This window comes from Stegodyphus dumicola, chromosome 6 (genome assembly GCF_044657685.1).
Source record: "Stegodyphus dumicola isolate Sdum_Otavi_A_Nest chromosome 6, ASM4465768v1".
Lineage (NCBI taxonomy): Eukaryota > Metazoa > Arthropoda > Arachnida > Araneae > Eresidae > Stegodyphus > Stegodyphus dumicola.
In genome coordinates this window covers 77830147-77846256 of record NC_140773.1, presented here as the reverse complement: position 1 = coordinate 77846256, position 16110 = coordinate 77830147, and the positions used below count along the sequence as shown (strand labels likewise).

Here is a 16110-nt window from a genome sequence, read left to right as displayed (position 1 = left end):
ACAGAAAATAAATAATGACCAACTATAAATAAGATCACTCGTAGTTATGCAGGTGTAATGAAAATGGAAAAAGCGATAAAATTATTCACAGATATTTGTTTTTTTGAACTTTCTCTTTCAAAGACGTTTTTTGGAGAATACTTTATTAAGATGCATTCAATTCCCAATTAACCGAAGTAGTAACTCGTATTCATGCTAATCCAAGGGTAATTAAAAAGGTACAGAGCATACGAATAGCGCATATTATAACATATACATTAATAAATATCAAAAAAGGTGCTATTAACAATTTACTTGTACTTTTAAACAATTTAAATAAAACAGTTAAAAATGAATTCTTTAGGTTACTTAAATTAAAAAACGTGCATTCTTGTTCTCTGTTTCTTCCTGTCTTGTCCCTATTAAAATTTTTAATTCACTTCGTGGTGCAACTGCTGTTTGTTTTTGTTTACATTACTCTTGTATTTCGATAGAAATCAAAGTGAAGGAGAAGAATGTTTTGAAATTCATTTATCTTTAATAATTATGAATTTGAATAAAATAATTCCCAAATATTGCGACATCATCTTATATCATGCCTGTCTTCTCACACACTTTCCTTTTTCTTTTGTATGTTTTGTGGACAGTTCTCTTTTATGCTTACGGTTTGTCATAGTAATTGTTCTATCTTTACACGTTGATATAAGATGATGTTACAATCTGACAGTAAAGCGTTTCATTGTAACAATATCACACGAAATTAAGAAGCTATAAGGGTTCTGAAAAGCTGGTTATGAAGAAAACTAGCTGAAAAAAACCTAAAAACCTGGCAGTTCTTATTAACTATCATATGTTTAAAGATATAATTAATATAAACAACGATCGATTTTTAACGTTTCTCATCAATGGCTACAAAAATATGTAAACTATGTAGTTTAAAAACTGCAGCGTTTAATAAATACTTAAACTATAATTTTAGTGGCTTCTATATCTTGGAAATATCAAATATTTAAATAAAATATCAGTATATCTAATTCGCTGAGTGATAAAATTTTATATTTAATTGTGAAGAAAGTAAAATTAAAAGACCAGCAAAGATTAGCGAAGGAAATTTCATGATTTGTTTCCCCATTTCCGATATAAGTTTCATGTTTTTTAATGCAAAATTTTAAAGATCACTTAATTTGATCGATTTCACTGTACGATTCAGGAATACTTTAAATTGTCCTTTATTTCCTGTGCAGTTTTTTAGCCATATCTTTTTGTTAAAACGATGCAGAATAATGTTTTTTCTTAAGGGAATGCCAGTTGGTCAATTAATTGAATATGGGCTTCCTATTTGACTTTCTAAGGGAAAGTGGCTCGTATCCAAGTGACAGATGGAGAAAACCGCGGAAACCAAGCATGCAGTCAGCCTGTTTGTCTTGGATCGAACCGAGTCGAGCTTCCAGTATTCAGCAGTCTTAACCACCCTTCCTTAAAGAAAAAGAGACGTCTGAAGAATTTTCTCAAAAAGGCAGTCAGTCGTGTTTTTGTGATTTTAAAACCCATTTTAAACTAGCTTTTCTATTATCTTTAATTCAAATTCGTGAGCTTCTATACATTAATTAAAAAAAACTATAAAAAAAGCAATACTCATAATATTTAAATAATTCAAAATACTCGATCATATTGTATGAGAAGATTGATTTTTAAAACTAAAATTAATATATCACGTCTTCAAATGCAGCGTTTATAACTGAATATTGCTCGACGCCTCTTCTTCTCTGCAACTGATATGACGTGTTTTGCATTTTATATTTATCTTCTCTCTCCTTTCCCACTCTCTTAACAAGAAGTCAAAATAGGTGTTTCTAAAATAAAAACTAAAGCTCGCCTTTCAATTCTGTAAGAACTGCATCTTCAAATGGGGGTGAATTTCCTCCATTTCTCAGGTAATTTAAAAATTATTTCTCTTCTTTTTTCTTTCTTATTTTTCCTTATCTGATATCAGATGTAACGTTAAAGGACAGTCTGATATGAAAATGGATAAACGAAATGGCAGCCTAGGAGAACTGGTTAAATGTAAATGTTATATAGAGTATACTTTATACTTTAGTCTCTGTTATTGGAATAGAGTCAAAAATGAATACTCACTCAAACAAATAAAATAATTAAGTTTCAATGGTCCCAAAGATTATTTAATATTTTGAAAGCCTGATTTTCCGCGATATTCTGTAAATTCTACCATCTTTGCTATCATCTCAAAAACGTTGGAGGCACTCTCAATGTAAAATATTTACATTAGTGAAATTCTCTGGTTCGTCCGCAAAAGGTTAAAAAACGCTTTTTGATGCTTAATGTTATGGATTCTCACTATATAATAATAAATAGGCATAATAGCTTACGAAATTACGAATAATTAACGAAGATGATGCGCTAGCATCGCTAATTGACTTATACATATAAATAATTCTGGTAGTGTAATGGTGTTCGTAATGATGAATCAAGTGGGGAGCTAGGATTTTTTGGAAACCAAAGAGATGAAAAATATGCAACCGCCTTCGCCGGGAATCGAACCACGGACCTCTGGAATACCGGACCAGCGTACTACCGTTACACCACGAAGGCACGCTAGGGAAGTGGGAGAAATGCCCTATAAGCTCATTTCATCAGAACTTTTCACAGTCGTTCTTCTTAACATACTGGATATGTTTACTATTTTTTTTTTTTAAATTAGTGGATCATTTGGGGCCCTATGAATTTGGATCCCCTTCCGATTGCGACAATCCATAAATCCGTCCGGGTGTGGGTTTGATTTTCATTGAGCTAATGCTCCGTCTTGAACACTTTTACGCAAGCTGACGCGTACGAGCTGATATATAGAGATGGATTCCTCGATTCCTTTTAAAGCAAACTTGGTTAATAAACAATTCGGAAATGAATGTATTGCAAGAACGGAGTGACCACTATACTCTTTGTATTCGTACACTACTCCCAACTACTCTCAAAGAATTAGAAACTGTTCGATTAGAGGAATGGCAATAATTGCCTTCTGGTACGCTTGACCACTCAAGACATACAACGTCCCAACAGCGTTTGAATGATGTCAAGGATAATCAAATCCTTTATAAAACTAAGTTTCATTTGTTTGCATAACTCGTATATATATTTTTAAAACGCATAACATGTAATCTAGACACACAGATAATTAGAAATATACTTAAATATGTTCTGTTTGATATAACGTTTCAACCATGAATACATAATCAAAGTGCCTATTCCCATGTTAAATCTGGAGTCAGTCAAAATGCAATCTTTACACTTACGTCAAATTTACTATCAGTTGCTTAATTTTTAATGCTAGAGTTTTCTGGATACACTAAAGAATAAACTAATGTGCCTGTTTCTAGTTGCTACCAGTTCCACTAAAGAAAGATGATTTTATACCAGTTGATATGCAGTGCTCATGAAACCGTGGTTTGATATAGTTCAAAGTAGAAGTAATTGTTTTTGCAATATATGCGCGTAAATGTAATACTTTTGCTTAACATTGATACAAGTACCTTTCTCTACCTTTATTTGTCAAAATAAATTACTACGGATTACACAAAAAAGGTTCCAGCACAATTTATCCAGATAATGGTATCTTTTTATCTATCACTTCCAGGGACAACTATGCAAATATGTTTTCTGTTAACTAAAAAAAAAAAAAAAAAAAAAAAAAAAAACAATAAATTAAAAATTAAGAAAAACTAATTAAAAGACTAAATGATAAATTGTCTGTTTGTTTCATAAATGTTCGCATAAATACATGACGCATATGTAATTCACATATGGACATTTTAAGGATTATGGTTTATTAGTTGTTTATTTGTAGCAAAACACCCTAAGCTATCTTACTTAGTGGAAGGACGCATTCATGGAGGATTTCCTAATGGAAACTGGTTTGCATTTACATTATTAAGATCAAAGCATGCTTTTACATTACGACCAGAGCATTCATTAAAAATAATTTTGGACGTTATTGTTACTCAGGATACACTGCACTACTAAAAAAGAAAAAGCATTCGCTAAAACTACTTTGGATAAACTCGATATAAATTTGCTAAATAAAATTTTAACTACGTTACTACATATTAGTTTGATTTTGTTTAAAATAAATAGGCAAGGTTTAACGCTGACATTAGAATTAGCTATCAAAATTATGCATTGTTTTCCTTATTATAATTAAAATATTTTTTGCTAAAGTACGAGTATAATGAATTTGTTTAAAAATGAGTGCATTTATTATCATGTTTCGCAATTCTTTAGCGAAAATAAATTATTCTTTTTATAGAGGCATTTAATATAGTCTTCGAAGCCTGTGGCAGCAAATAAGAAGTGCTACTTTTCACATATCAGTGAAGGCTTTTCTTTTCTTTAACACTAACTAATATGTTTTAGAGAGCATATACATATCTAAGAAAACTTTTGCTACTAAAAAAAATAAATAAATAAATAAATAAATAAAATAAAAAAAAAATTAAAAAAATAAATAAATAAATAAAAAAAAATCTGAAATGTTTCAGATTTTAAATTACGTCCAAAGGGGCGTTTTTTAACATTTTGTGTGTTACCTTTCTTTATTAAATATCATGTTCCTCGCACTTAAACCATAAGATCCAGTGCAACAGCAATATCGCAAAGTAGTTTTAAAACTAGCATATCTTTAGAATTTCCGATACAGAGACTCACGCGCTGGAGATAAAAATGTTTTTTCTGCACAACGTTGCCATTGCTCGCTTTGAAATCCTTGAGTTTGTTAATCAAAAATTCGTCAAAGTTTTAAAAAATAGGAAATCGATCATAAAACAAATTTCAAATTTCAAATTTGGTCTTCCACATGCTCATATTCGTTGGAGGATTACGTTATTCAAAATTCGATGACTCTATGTACCGTTATTTTATGACAATGTGAGAAATATACATACATTTACGCAGATTTTTATTATTTAATTTCTTCAAATGTAATGCAGGACTCTAACATTTTATGGCAACAGTTTGAAAAGTGAACCGACATTTATCCGTCCGACGCAAAATGCCAAAACGAAAGTAATAGTCCTTCGGGACTCAAGTCCCTTTGGACTAAAAAAAAAAAAAAAAAAAAAAAAAAAAATCAGCATTTGGAGTTACACCTAAAATCTACCCCTTAGGTAAAGAATGGAGAGGGAAACACAAATTAGGCCTCGGAATCTGCCAAGTTATATACACCTGGAATTCATAACAACTATTTCTCATTTCGAGAGGTGGAATAATGAATTTAAATGTATTCGTTTTTGCCTACAAACTGCCATATGCAAATAATGAGGAAAACCGTATTTGCATTATTAACGGCATTTTTTTTTTCTGAAATGCTGAAGTCATATACTTCCATTTTGGGAAAAGAAAATAAAGTTATAACTACCCCATGTCAAGTCTTCAAATGACACTGAAAGCACGCTGAAGTTTAATTAAAAATGCGTGACGGACTCTTTAATCACATACGTACATACTTAAAAACACACAGCTTCGGTACCTTAATAAAATACCCGTTTCTTATTTACTGTCATTATTTATTCATTGTTCATTCATTGCATTTGTGTGCCACAGTATAACAGTGATCTATAGAGTCAAGGATATGTTTATTTAACTGTAGTTATGTATACAATGAGTAAGTTGTGCGCACATTGTGCTATACCAACACGTCGCCAAACCTAGAAGAGTGTACTCTGATCATATATGTTGTCTTCATTTCTGCTTCAAAAACTCAGAAAATAAATTTCATTGAAAGCCCTATATGTATTTTTGATCCACTGCCGAATAGTGATTCAACAAGAAATTGTAGATAATATTATTAATCCGTTAAACAACTCAATTTTTTTTCAAATGAATGGTAACGTAATTGTTAAAAGGTTTTATCTGACAGGTAACGTTTGAAATGTTCTATAAGTATTGCTTCCAACGATATGTTTGGCATGTAAGTGAAAAGTGCTGTTAACTCGTCGATCATAAAATGTTTTAAAATTAAAATAAAAATCCTACAATTTCAAACATATATTTTTTCTTACTATATTTACTTACTACATGCATCAACAGATATGAAAAATGGCCAGCACATTATGTAACATAAAGAACAAAAATACGAAATCATATTTTTTGGAAAATATATAGAAACGTTCGACATTTCATAAACCTTCAATCATAACAATTCCGAAACTTATATGCTCAAATAAAAATAACAAAGCTCTCTTCATTTGACATATCTGAGAACCTACGACAGGTGTCAACAGAATCTAGCCAAAAATCTGAAATCTCAAACCGACTGACGTAAATTTCGAAAATAAAATATAAACGTAAGGCAAATTTTAAACGCTGGGCTAGAAAAAAAGACAGATGGAGATAAAACGGAAACAAGAGCAAAATTAATTCTTAAAACCTGAAACCTGTCATCCTGTCGCTAAATTCATATACATTAATTTATCATTCCATCAGAACAAACGGTAAAGAAAATCTGACCTTGAAACCCGTAGGAGCATGCTTCCTGCACCATTATTCGAAAATGAGGCAGAGATTTTAAAAACATCATTGCTTTCATTTGACACTTTAGTTATGGATATCGCTCTCAGAATAGTTATTGGAGTTACCAAACATTTTTTGGTTAAGTGTCAAAGTTATTTTTCCATTTCTAACAAGGGATTTTACAGACACGCAGAACAGATTTGTTACTGCAACCCTGACTTAATCTTGACAAGAAACTATTCAGTAAGTTGGTGAGAAGTCTCAAAGTTGAGATTCTTTTATGTTTTTTAAGTTGTAATTAGTGGTTAACGGAGTTTACTTTAAATTTTACTTTTGAATTTTATCTTGTATGTCAATACTTAAAAAGTGCCAAAGGCTATAACTTGTCAATCAGACAGGCATTTTGGCTAGAAATTTACGGAGAAATTGATAAATTTATCTTAAAGCGTTTTTTCAGTTTGCGCCAAGAATAATTTACTTGACAAACTTCTTAACATATGGCAACCTATTTTCCTTTCCCTTCCATTATGCAGGAGGGAGGAAACGTCACATAGTTCCTATCTTTTTGCACTGTGCATGAGCGGAAAAAAAGTTATATCGTTCCTCCTTTTAAATAATTTTAACAAAGTGCCTAACCACATAGCGTTATTATCGCTTATAACAAATATGCCAAATTTCAAAACGCGCCAATATATAAATTCACATATATCTTTGGAAATTCTGAATAAAAAACTCTAATTTTTTGCAGGTGTGCTTAGAAATACATCTACTTTAAGATGATGATAAAACTTTTACAGGTTATAATTCAAAATGTTTTCAAAAAATTTATAAAAGTTATTTAAAAATACAAATTGAAAAATAATTCATAAAGAATGGGCGAATTTTATTTGGGACGAACCTAAATTTCGAAATGCGAAAGGAAGAATCAAATAAGTTTAATAAAAAAGAGAATAATAAATACATACCAAATTCAATCAACACTGAGGAGCTAAAATTTTGATAGCTAATTTTTTAGAAACTATTTATGCGATTTTTACAAAATTTGGGAGTTTGGCATAATTTAAGTCGTAGAATCGAAATGTGGAAAAAAAATGGCATGTCATTTCAAAAAAAGTCCAATTTTGTGTCAAAATACCTATATTAGAACAATACTATATATAAATCTAATAGATATCCCAAGTCACGCTTTCGAGACATGAAAAACACAAGTTGAATTTTGTCAATCGGCCCAGTAAGAACGGGAGATGTAGAACTGTCTATCCCCACCCGCAGTGTACTTGCGATTCAGTTCCTTAATCATACGCCCACTAGCGGCCGAGCGGTAAAGTCGCTGAACACTGGTAGTTCGGTCCGAGGTTCGAATCCCGCGGACGGGCTGGCTGCATGGGTGTTTTCGTGGTTTTCCCCATGTGTAACGTGTATACGAGCCAGTTTCCCTTAGAAAGTCCTCCACAAAGGCATCCCTCCCCTTAGGCAGATAGCCCTAGTGTGCTTTGCCCTAATTAAATACACCACCTTAATCATACGGGTTATTTTACCATGGTCAACTGCGATATGAGCGTCGTGCATGATGTTGAACACTTCATTTATTGTAATAATACAGAATTTCTGCCTATTCTGCAGATAGTGGTGCTGTAAGTTTGTCCTCTCCTCTAATATTTCGCATATCACAAGGTTTCAACCTTCTGTAATGAACTACTCGTTTTTCCGTCACACATTTTTTTTTCTTTTGCTCCATTTATTATTAAAGAAGTGTATTTCTCATTTGTTAAATAAAAGCTGTTATCATGCTTAATTTTCCACATATTCAGAAAAAAATGTCGTAAAACGTTTTGCGCATAACATCATTTATTTCCCTTCAGCAAAATACTTTAAAATGGAAACAAACTGTTTCTATTTTAGATTGTAGCCACTTGTTTGAATTATCTCGAAGCGTAAGGAGGGGCAGGGATAGATAAGTGTCGCTACGAAATTTACGTGCTCAGCCTTACTCAAACTCGGTTTAAATTCCTCGTTTCGGGCTTTTACGGGAAGGCGTTGGTAATTCCAACGTTTACCGCGAAGGCTTGGTAAAAAGCCGAAATGGAATCATATTAAAGCATACTTTGGACTTTTACCAAACTACATTGGTAAAAGCTAGGCTTTACTGATAAAACCTAGGATTGACTTTTAGAGTAACATATAAAAATCAGAGTAATAAGCATTTAAAGTTGAGCTTTTCCTTTATAATTTGGACAGCGTATAAAGAAACCCGAAGGGATTCTTGAGTTGAGAATACTTTTAACGCTTTACAAATGCTACGCAATAATAAAAATAGATATATATGCCTAAATGTATTTTTGTTACATTAATTATTACGTAGCTAGCTACAAAAATATCTTCAAGAATAAAAATGCATGTAATTACATTTTAATATGAATTCAATGTGTTGAGCGATTCAATAAGTTGAAGCGAAAGGAGTAGTAGTTAAAAACAAAATAGTACTGTAGAATATAAATAATGCTGAAGTTCATTTCATTGAGTTGAATTTTTCTGTGCTTTTTCCTATGGCAGATTTTTAATTTTTTTTTTTTTTTTTTTTTTTTTGCTGCGATGCTCGGTAGCGGTGTTAACAAGAAATCTGTCAGTAAATTTTTCTGGTATTAAACATGCATAAATAGTTTCTCGCTTTGCATATAACCGTGATAATAGCATATTTGTACAGAATATCCAAGCAAGATTAGTCATAAAAATTTTCTGCTAATAAGAAAATTTTGTGGATTATTTTGTTTGCATTTACTGTAACTGGTACAATGTTCATGGTCATGATGTTACGAACAATAAAAGACGCAGCCAATTACTTGTAAAATTTCCTACTGAATACTAAAAAAGCAAAGTTAATTAATGTTCTAAAGAAATTTTAAATATTCTAATTAAAAATAAAATATTTAAAAAATATTTTAAACTTCCATAAATTCAAACCTGAATGAAAAACATAAAATTAGGAGGAGAGAAATATGACAGAGAAAATGTTTTACTGAGTTCGGTTTTATAAATGGAATGCTTTTTTTTCGATTTCTGATAATCTGTATCTTGATATTAAGATATCAATCAGTAAGAGATCGTATTCACTTGTGTCAGCTGCCGCAGTGGTCTAACACGTATAGTTAGTTGCTAGACAATCCTAAATATGCTTAAAAGTCTAAAACATGCAGTTTCATCAAATACTGATGTGGTCTTAACCAATCATAATTATAATGCAACACTTATTTATGGTTACATTTACAATTAATTAAATATCATACTAAATCTTACCGATTATAATAATGTGATCATATCAGTTACAAGGATGTGTTGTGAATCTGTTGTCTTTAAATCGATTTTAATTATAGATAGATAATTAATAATTACTCTCCGCAACCGCAAGTTTAAAAAAAATTTGAAAACAATGTACTATGTACATATTTAATGCTTCATTTTCACACATATTAGTGAGAGTTTTTTTGATCGACAGGCTTTCAGAAAAGCAAACAAGGTGACCCTTGGGCGTGTACACTTTATTTTCGGATGATATAAATATTTTCAAATCAAAATGTAGAAATCTCGTTGTCGATAGAAATTCTTCAAAAATGTCGAAAACCAAGGCATTTTTCAGGAATGCTTCAGGCAATTTGGTTTTTGACAGGAAAGGGAATTAATACCTTTCGGACAATTTGAAATTGCTCTCTATGCAATTTCGCCTAAGGTTTTCTTTCAAAATATAAGAAAGGTGATTTTTTTTAAAATTTTTTATATAAAGATTCAAATGATTTCTTTTCAAAGAATGCTTTACCATGTTTGAAACTGAATGTTTTCAGAAAAATTGGCTACTTCTATCTCACAGAAACTATACTTAGAACAAAAATAGAATGCTGGCATTTTTGGTTTTAAGATTTTAAGAAAAATGCACATTTTAGCAAAACTTAAACAATTCTGGAAAGGACAATTTTTCTATGAGGAGAACGCAGTAAAAATATAAGAAAAAGCTTTGGAAATTGCTATTGCAGGTTATTTTTGACAAAAGATACGTAAAGAAACAATGTAACAAACATGTTTTTTAAAGAAATATAAAGTAAATGTAGAAAAAGTTAACGAAAGGTACGATTGTTAGAATACCCAGGATATCGCTTAAATATAAACCAAACATGAGATTCTTCTTATTACCGTTCGCTAATATTCAATAAAATCTAGTGAGAATTCTGTGCTTGTCCTTTGGAAGTATGATTAGAAGCAATTTAAAGTTGTAAAGCAAGCATATATTTTTTCAGAGCAGGAAACATGAAAAATCAACTATGACCTTGGGGCACTTCGAGCCGCGTTCATTCGACTGCTAGCCAGACATGCCATTAGTCACCCATAGCGCGAAAAGATAATTATTCCTAAAGTCACTTTCACAAGCGCTGAGAATCGCAGTTAAATAGCTAAATTTGAATTCCTCGGTGTAAATTGTTATTATAAACCTTCTTCTGTTTAATTACTGAGGCTATTATATGAAATCAGTATTGTTACGTGATTATTAAAAGCTCTATTTTCGACCGACTCCATTTCTTTGAGAACATGATATTATAAAAGATAATTTTTGAAAGAAGTACTTGTATACTGCTTTACAATGAATGTGGGTTCTAATAAATCTAGTTTACAATTAGAATGCTGCACAGAGACGTTTCACCAGGTCAAACGTTATAGGGTCATCCTTAATTTAACTCCTTTATAAATGACAAAGAATAGACAATAAAGGAAACGTAATATATTTTAACTAACAGAACAATATAAACAGAACCGAAAACATTCAACTGTTTTCAATACGATTTCCTCTGTCTTCTATGTATATGATTCAAACCTTCAGCTATGGCTGGATTCTTCAATAAATATTCTTGTTTGATTGATTGCTTAGCCTCTAATATATCATTTCTATTGTCTGACATCCTGTATTGAACTATTATTCAATAAGTGCAGCTTTTAGAGTTTAATTCATAAATATGATAAAACGTAATAACATGCCCTAATATATTCTTTGATAAAAGCTTCTTCATTTCTTCTCCAGATCAGACAACTGTATCGCGCATTCTGACAAGAAAGCGGCTATTTCGCTGTTGTTCCCCGACATCATATTTGCTATCAAATCCATGACCTCGAGTTTATTGGTACTTTAAGTTAGAAGAATAAGGTATATCTATAGTATACAGTAATAAGATTCTATGTGTGATACTAATATTTGATTCTGAATTTTAGTTGCTACGTAAAGTTACATATTCACTTTAGCTTTTAAGATTAAAATAACCGTTTACTTGTGCCTAAGGTGGATGTTAGTTATATTCGTTTATACATTTTCATATATATAAGCTAAATCAAAGTTACTCAGTTCTTTTATACTCAGAACAAGTTGTTTATAAGAATTTCTGTTTCCTAGCTTTTTATGGACAATCATCAAATATTGCCCGAAAATTCTTAAATTTGTAAGGAATTTGCTCCACAGTTTTAACTACTGAGTCGAGAACACAGAATCGCAGAATTTTCAAATAGTTTTGAAATAATAGAAGAAAATCATCATTGTAAGTTTAGGATTTCATCATAAACAGCATTTTCATCGTTTCTCTGATGATACATGTCTTCTCCAATAAAAAAAAAAAAAAAGCGCCACCGATGTATTGAAGAAGGTTTTTTTTTGCTAATTAACTGCAAAAAACTAATTGTCCAAAAGTTTGAGAATTTTTTTTCAACTGTTTTTGGAACTTCGATCTACGCGGGGAAAGAAGTACTAAAAAAAAATCTGAGTATTTGTAAACTAAATGAAGTGGCATGCTGAGCCAGATGTTGTAATTTCTAATGATAAGGACAAACAAATCTTCATGGTTGGTTCGTTGCTTAATGGACGAACATGGTAATCAGCGTCCAATCTCTTTTGTCATTTTACTTATGTCAAAGTAACGGCATCATACGGTTATCGATTCTTACGCTTGGAAAAACTCTGCGAAAAGAACGCATTTCCCGCATCACTGTGTTTTTCCTTCTTTACGTTTCTTTTTTATATTAATGAATTCTTTTAAATTTTCCACTCCTCATTTCTTTTCGCTTAACAGAAAAAAAGTGCGTTTGATTTAAACACATGTAGAAAATCAATAAGAAAAATTAAAGCACAGTTTACCGTTCCACAGAGAATATTTCGGTTGACTTCCCCCTACCCCTTGATATTTGGAGCAATTTGCCGGAATTGTTTGAGTTTCGCAGATCTGATTAAATTGTATGTATTATGTAACCTTTAACTCACAATGTTACACGTTTATGTTACATTTAGCTCACAATATCTATCTACTGTATAATATTTGAGTTGGATAACATTTCGTAATTTCTTTAACTATGTGATGTATAACAAGAAAAACCGCTTCCGCACGGAAAAAAAAATGTTACTTGAAAATGTCCTATTGCAGCGGAAGAAGTGTCTTCAGAAGGGAGAACATTCCAAGTTACTTGACCCATGAAATTCGAGCAAAATGGGAAGGTGCAAAGGTTCACAGAACACTATTACCTTCATAAAACAGTAGCATAAATAATATTTGCAACAAGAATGCCAGGTCTTGCTTCAGGAACATTTTAAAATGTAAAACGAAGTAAATCCCCCTGAAAAAAAATTTGAAATTAAGATGAATATTTAATCCTCCTCGAATGTCAAATTTGCTGTTCATTACGGATTTAACATTCTACGCTCTCCGCCGTCAATATTGCAAAGTCATTTTTCATTATATATATATATATATATATATATATATATATATATATTCCATTTTTCTTATTATATATATTTTAAATTACAATTTTTATTTTTTGATTTGCTTTTGCAAAGATTGCATTAGATTTCTTATATTTCGTAATTTTCTAATGTTTATTTCAATTACTTTGAGTTCTATTTCATAATGCCAATTTCCAATTTTTAATTTTTTACAAATAGTTTTGAATTAAAATGCGTAAACACGAGGATGTCGGGGGATCATTACTCGAATAATTTATCAATTTTGCTGCATAAATTTTTGTTCACTCAAAATTGAATTAGGGAAAATGCTTAATCAGAATGAGTTCTTTGGTGCTCTGCATTGGTTTTTGATCCCTTCAATTCAAGAAAATATTTGGCCTAACTTAAATTGCCAGTTTGGTATCGCCTTATTACTTGAGTAAAGGACGAAACACCTTCGTATTTATTTCCTAATTATTGTTCATTGAACGGGAGTTTGTTTGCTCCCCTCCAAAAGTCAACTAATTTCCGATCATTGGCAATGATTACTTGCTTTTAATTTAATTACTTGCTTTAAATTTGATTTCTTTTTACATTTGAAATTTTGGTATTCATGATTTAATTCAAGTCCCCGTTAAACATTTTTAACAATTTACATTCAAGTTACTTTACAATTTTCGGAATTAAACTTACTAACTATGGATTCACTCTTTTTAGATAATTCTACTAAAATTAATCTTAGGAGATAATATAATCAATATTTCTTTAGTAAACAAATTATATATATATATATATATATATAATAATAAATTTCCATAATCCAAAATACACTTAAAATTCTAACTGCATGTTCTTTTCATTTTTAATGGCGACGGTCTCTTATTTGAAAGTACGTGGCATTAAATCCACAGCCCGTAGTCAAGTTGTTTTTACCGCCTTTTCTACACGTACAGTTATAGAATGTTCTGGAGATATTTAAAGCGAACTGGAAGGGCTTACGAGGCTGAGGTCATTTCTTGGAAGCTCCGCCTTTCCAGAGGCTATAAAAGGACTCGCAAAGGAATATCGGGGTCTTTTCTTTAATGTAACGATGCAGTAAACTTCATACAAAAAGTTATTAGTAGTTCTTTTTTATTTATTTCGGAGATCTGATTTTTTGCAACTGCTATTTCTCCTGAATAATAATAAATGGATCCTGTTTTCTAAACTTATCGTCTGGTATTTTGAGCTACAACTACGTCTCTGATTCTTCACAAGTTTATTTATTCTGGACAAAAGCTGGTACATCATATATATATATATAAGTAGAAAACATCAAGTTCAGAATAGCAGAAATTTATTGGTTTAAAATGTCCATTATATGTAATTCAGAACCATAGCTGTCCTGTTGCATTATTTCGTCTCATTAACCCCTAAGAGATATTACAAGATATTGCTGCATTTATAACTTGAGTTTTACTAATAATGAGCTTTATGTTTTTATATTATTTTTTCCTATGTTCCTTGTGTCGTCGCAATACTTGCTCAGTCCAGAGGTCTACACAAATTGCGCAGAAAGGGAATTGTTTGAAACCAGGATGTAATCGTAACCGTGACTTCATTTGGAGCTTATTTCGGAATACCGCCCTCTTGCCGTGGAAACCTAGGACATAGTAGCGATTAGAATTACCGAAGGTGCCTCCTAGACGGTATAGTTGTTAGAGGAGTCTACTGCGGTACCGAAGAGCCCGGATTCGAATCCCGGAGAAGACATGGATATTTGTAAATGTATTGTGTCTTTTCGGCATGGTGCCACTCTAAATATGTGGCGAGTCGAAAGTCCTCTTGAGAGGTTTGTGGTAGAGAAAGAGAGGTAGGAGACCACCGGACTAGTCCCTTTGGGGTGCCCTCTGTGAAAATTTGAACTGAGCGAACTGAGCAAAGTCGTACTTTTACCTGTATGGTGGTCAAGGCTCTTGCCAAGACAGGCGCACGCAGTCTTGCTGTCTTTGCCACGATGAATTTCGTGGGCTTGTGCTGATGTTAATGTCAGACAAGTGTGACAAGCCACAACACAACTATTGTCGATGGTTTGATGCATCTCTCTCAGTGCTAAAGAGCTATTTTATTATTGGTACAATAAGGCTAAAAGGTACTTTTTAAAAGCACGGGATCTGTTATTTTAGCTATGTGTAATTTCAGCGTTCTAGCAAACAACTACTTTTGTTTCATGAGGAAGTTTAGTTTGCCTCCATGTTTTAGTTGTATTACTGACAAATTTTAGTTAATACAACTCATGTTAGGTTTTAAGTCTGATCTTTTCCTTCTACTTAAGCAACGTGTAGCGATACTTCGCTAATCTCTTCTGCGATCAACCTCTCGGTGAACGGACAAGCAGTTCCACGTAGTGTAATGCCACAGACGTTATAAAATTTATCCCCTCGTAGCGCTAATCCCATAATCCCCTTTATTTAAGCAGGAGGCAGAAAAATGAGCAATGCCTTCGCCGGAACTCGTATACGCATCGACTGTGCTAAACGTTACACCACGAAGGCATACAGAAAGGAGGGACAAAACACCTCATAACCTCGTTTTAGTAGTTCAAAGTTTCACTTATTTTTTATTTTATTTTATTTTATTTATTTATTTATTTTTGCTTTGATGTATCGATTGATGCATCAGATCCACAAGTCGATCATCGATTTGATGTATCTGACTATTTCGGAGAGACTATTTTTTAAATTAAGAAAAAATATATAAACAGTGTTCCATTAAGAATGATATGATTATGAAATGAAATAAAATAAAAACTATTTCATATACAACCAAGCATTTTATATATTTTTGAAGTATAATTTATCATTATATTCTGAATAAAATATTATTCA

At 31.7% G+C, this 16110-nt stretch overlaps 1 protein-coding gene across 3 annotated transcripts in view; it reads right to left on the bottom strand.

Moving 5' to 3' along the window:
• LOC118187972 (uncharacterized) overlaps window positions 1-16110 on the bottom strand; it is a 737440-nt gene that overhangs the window by 12806 nt on the left and 708524 nt on the right. The window lies entirely within an intron of this gene.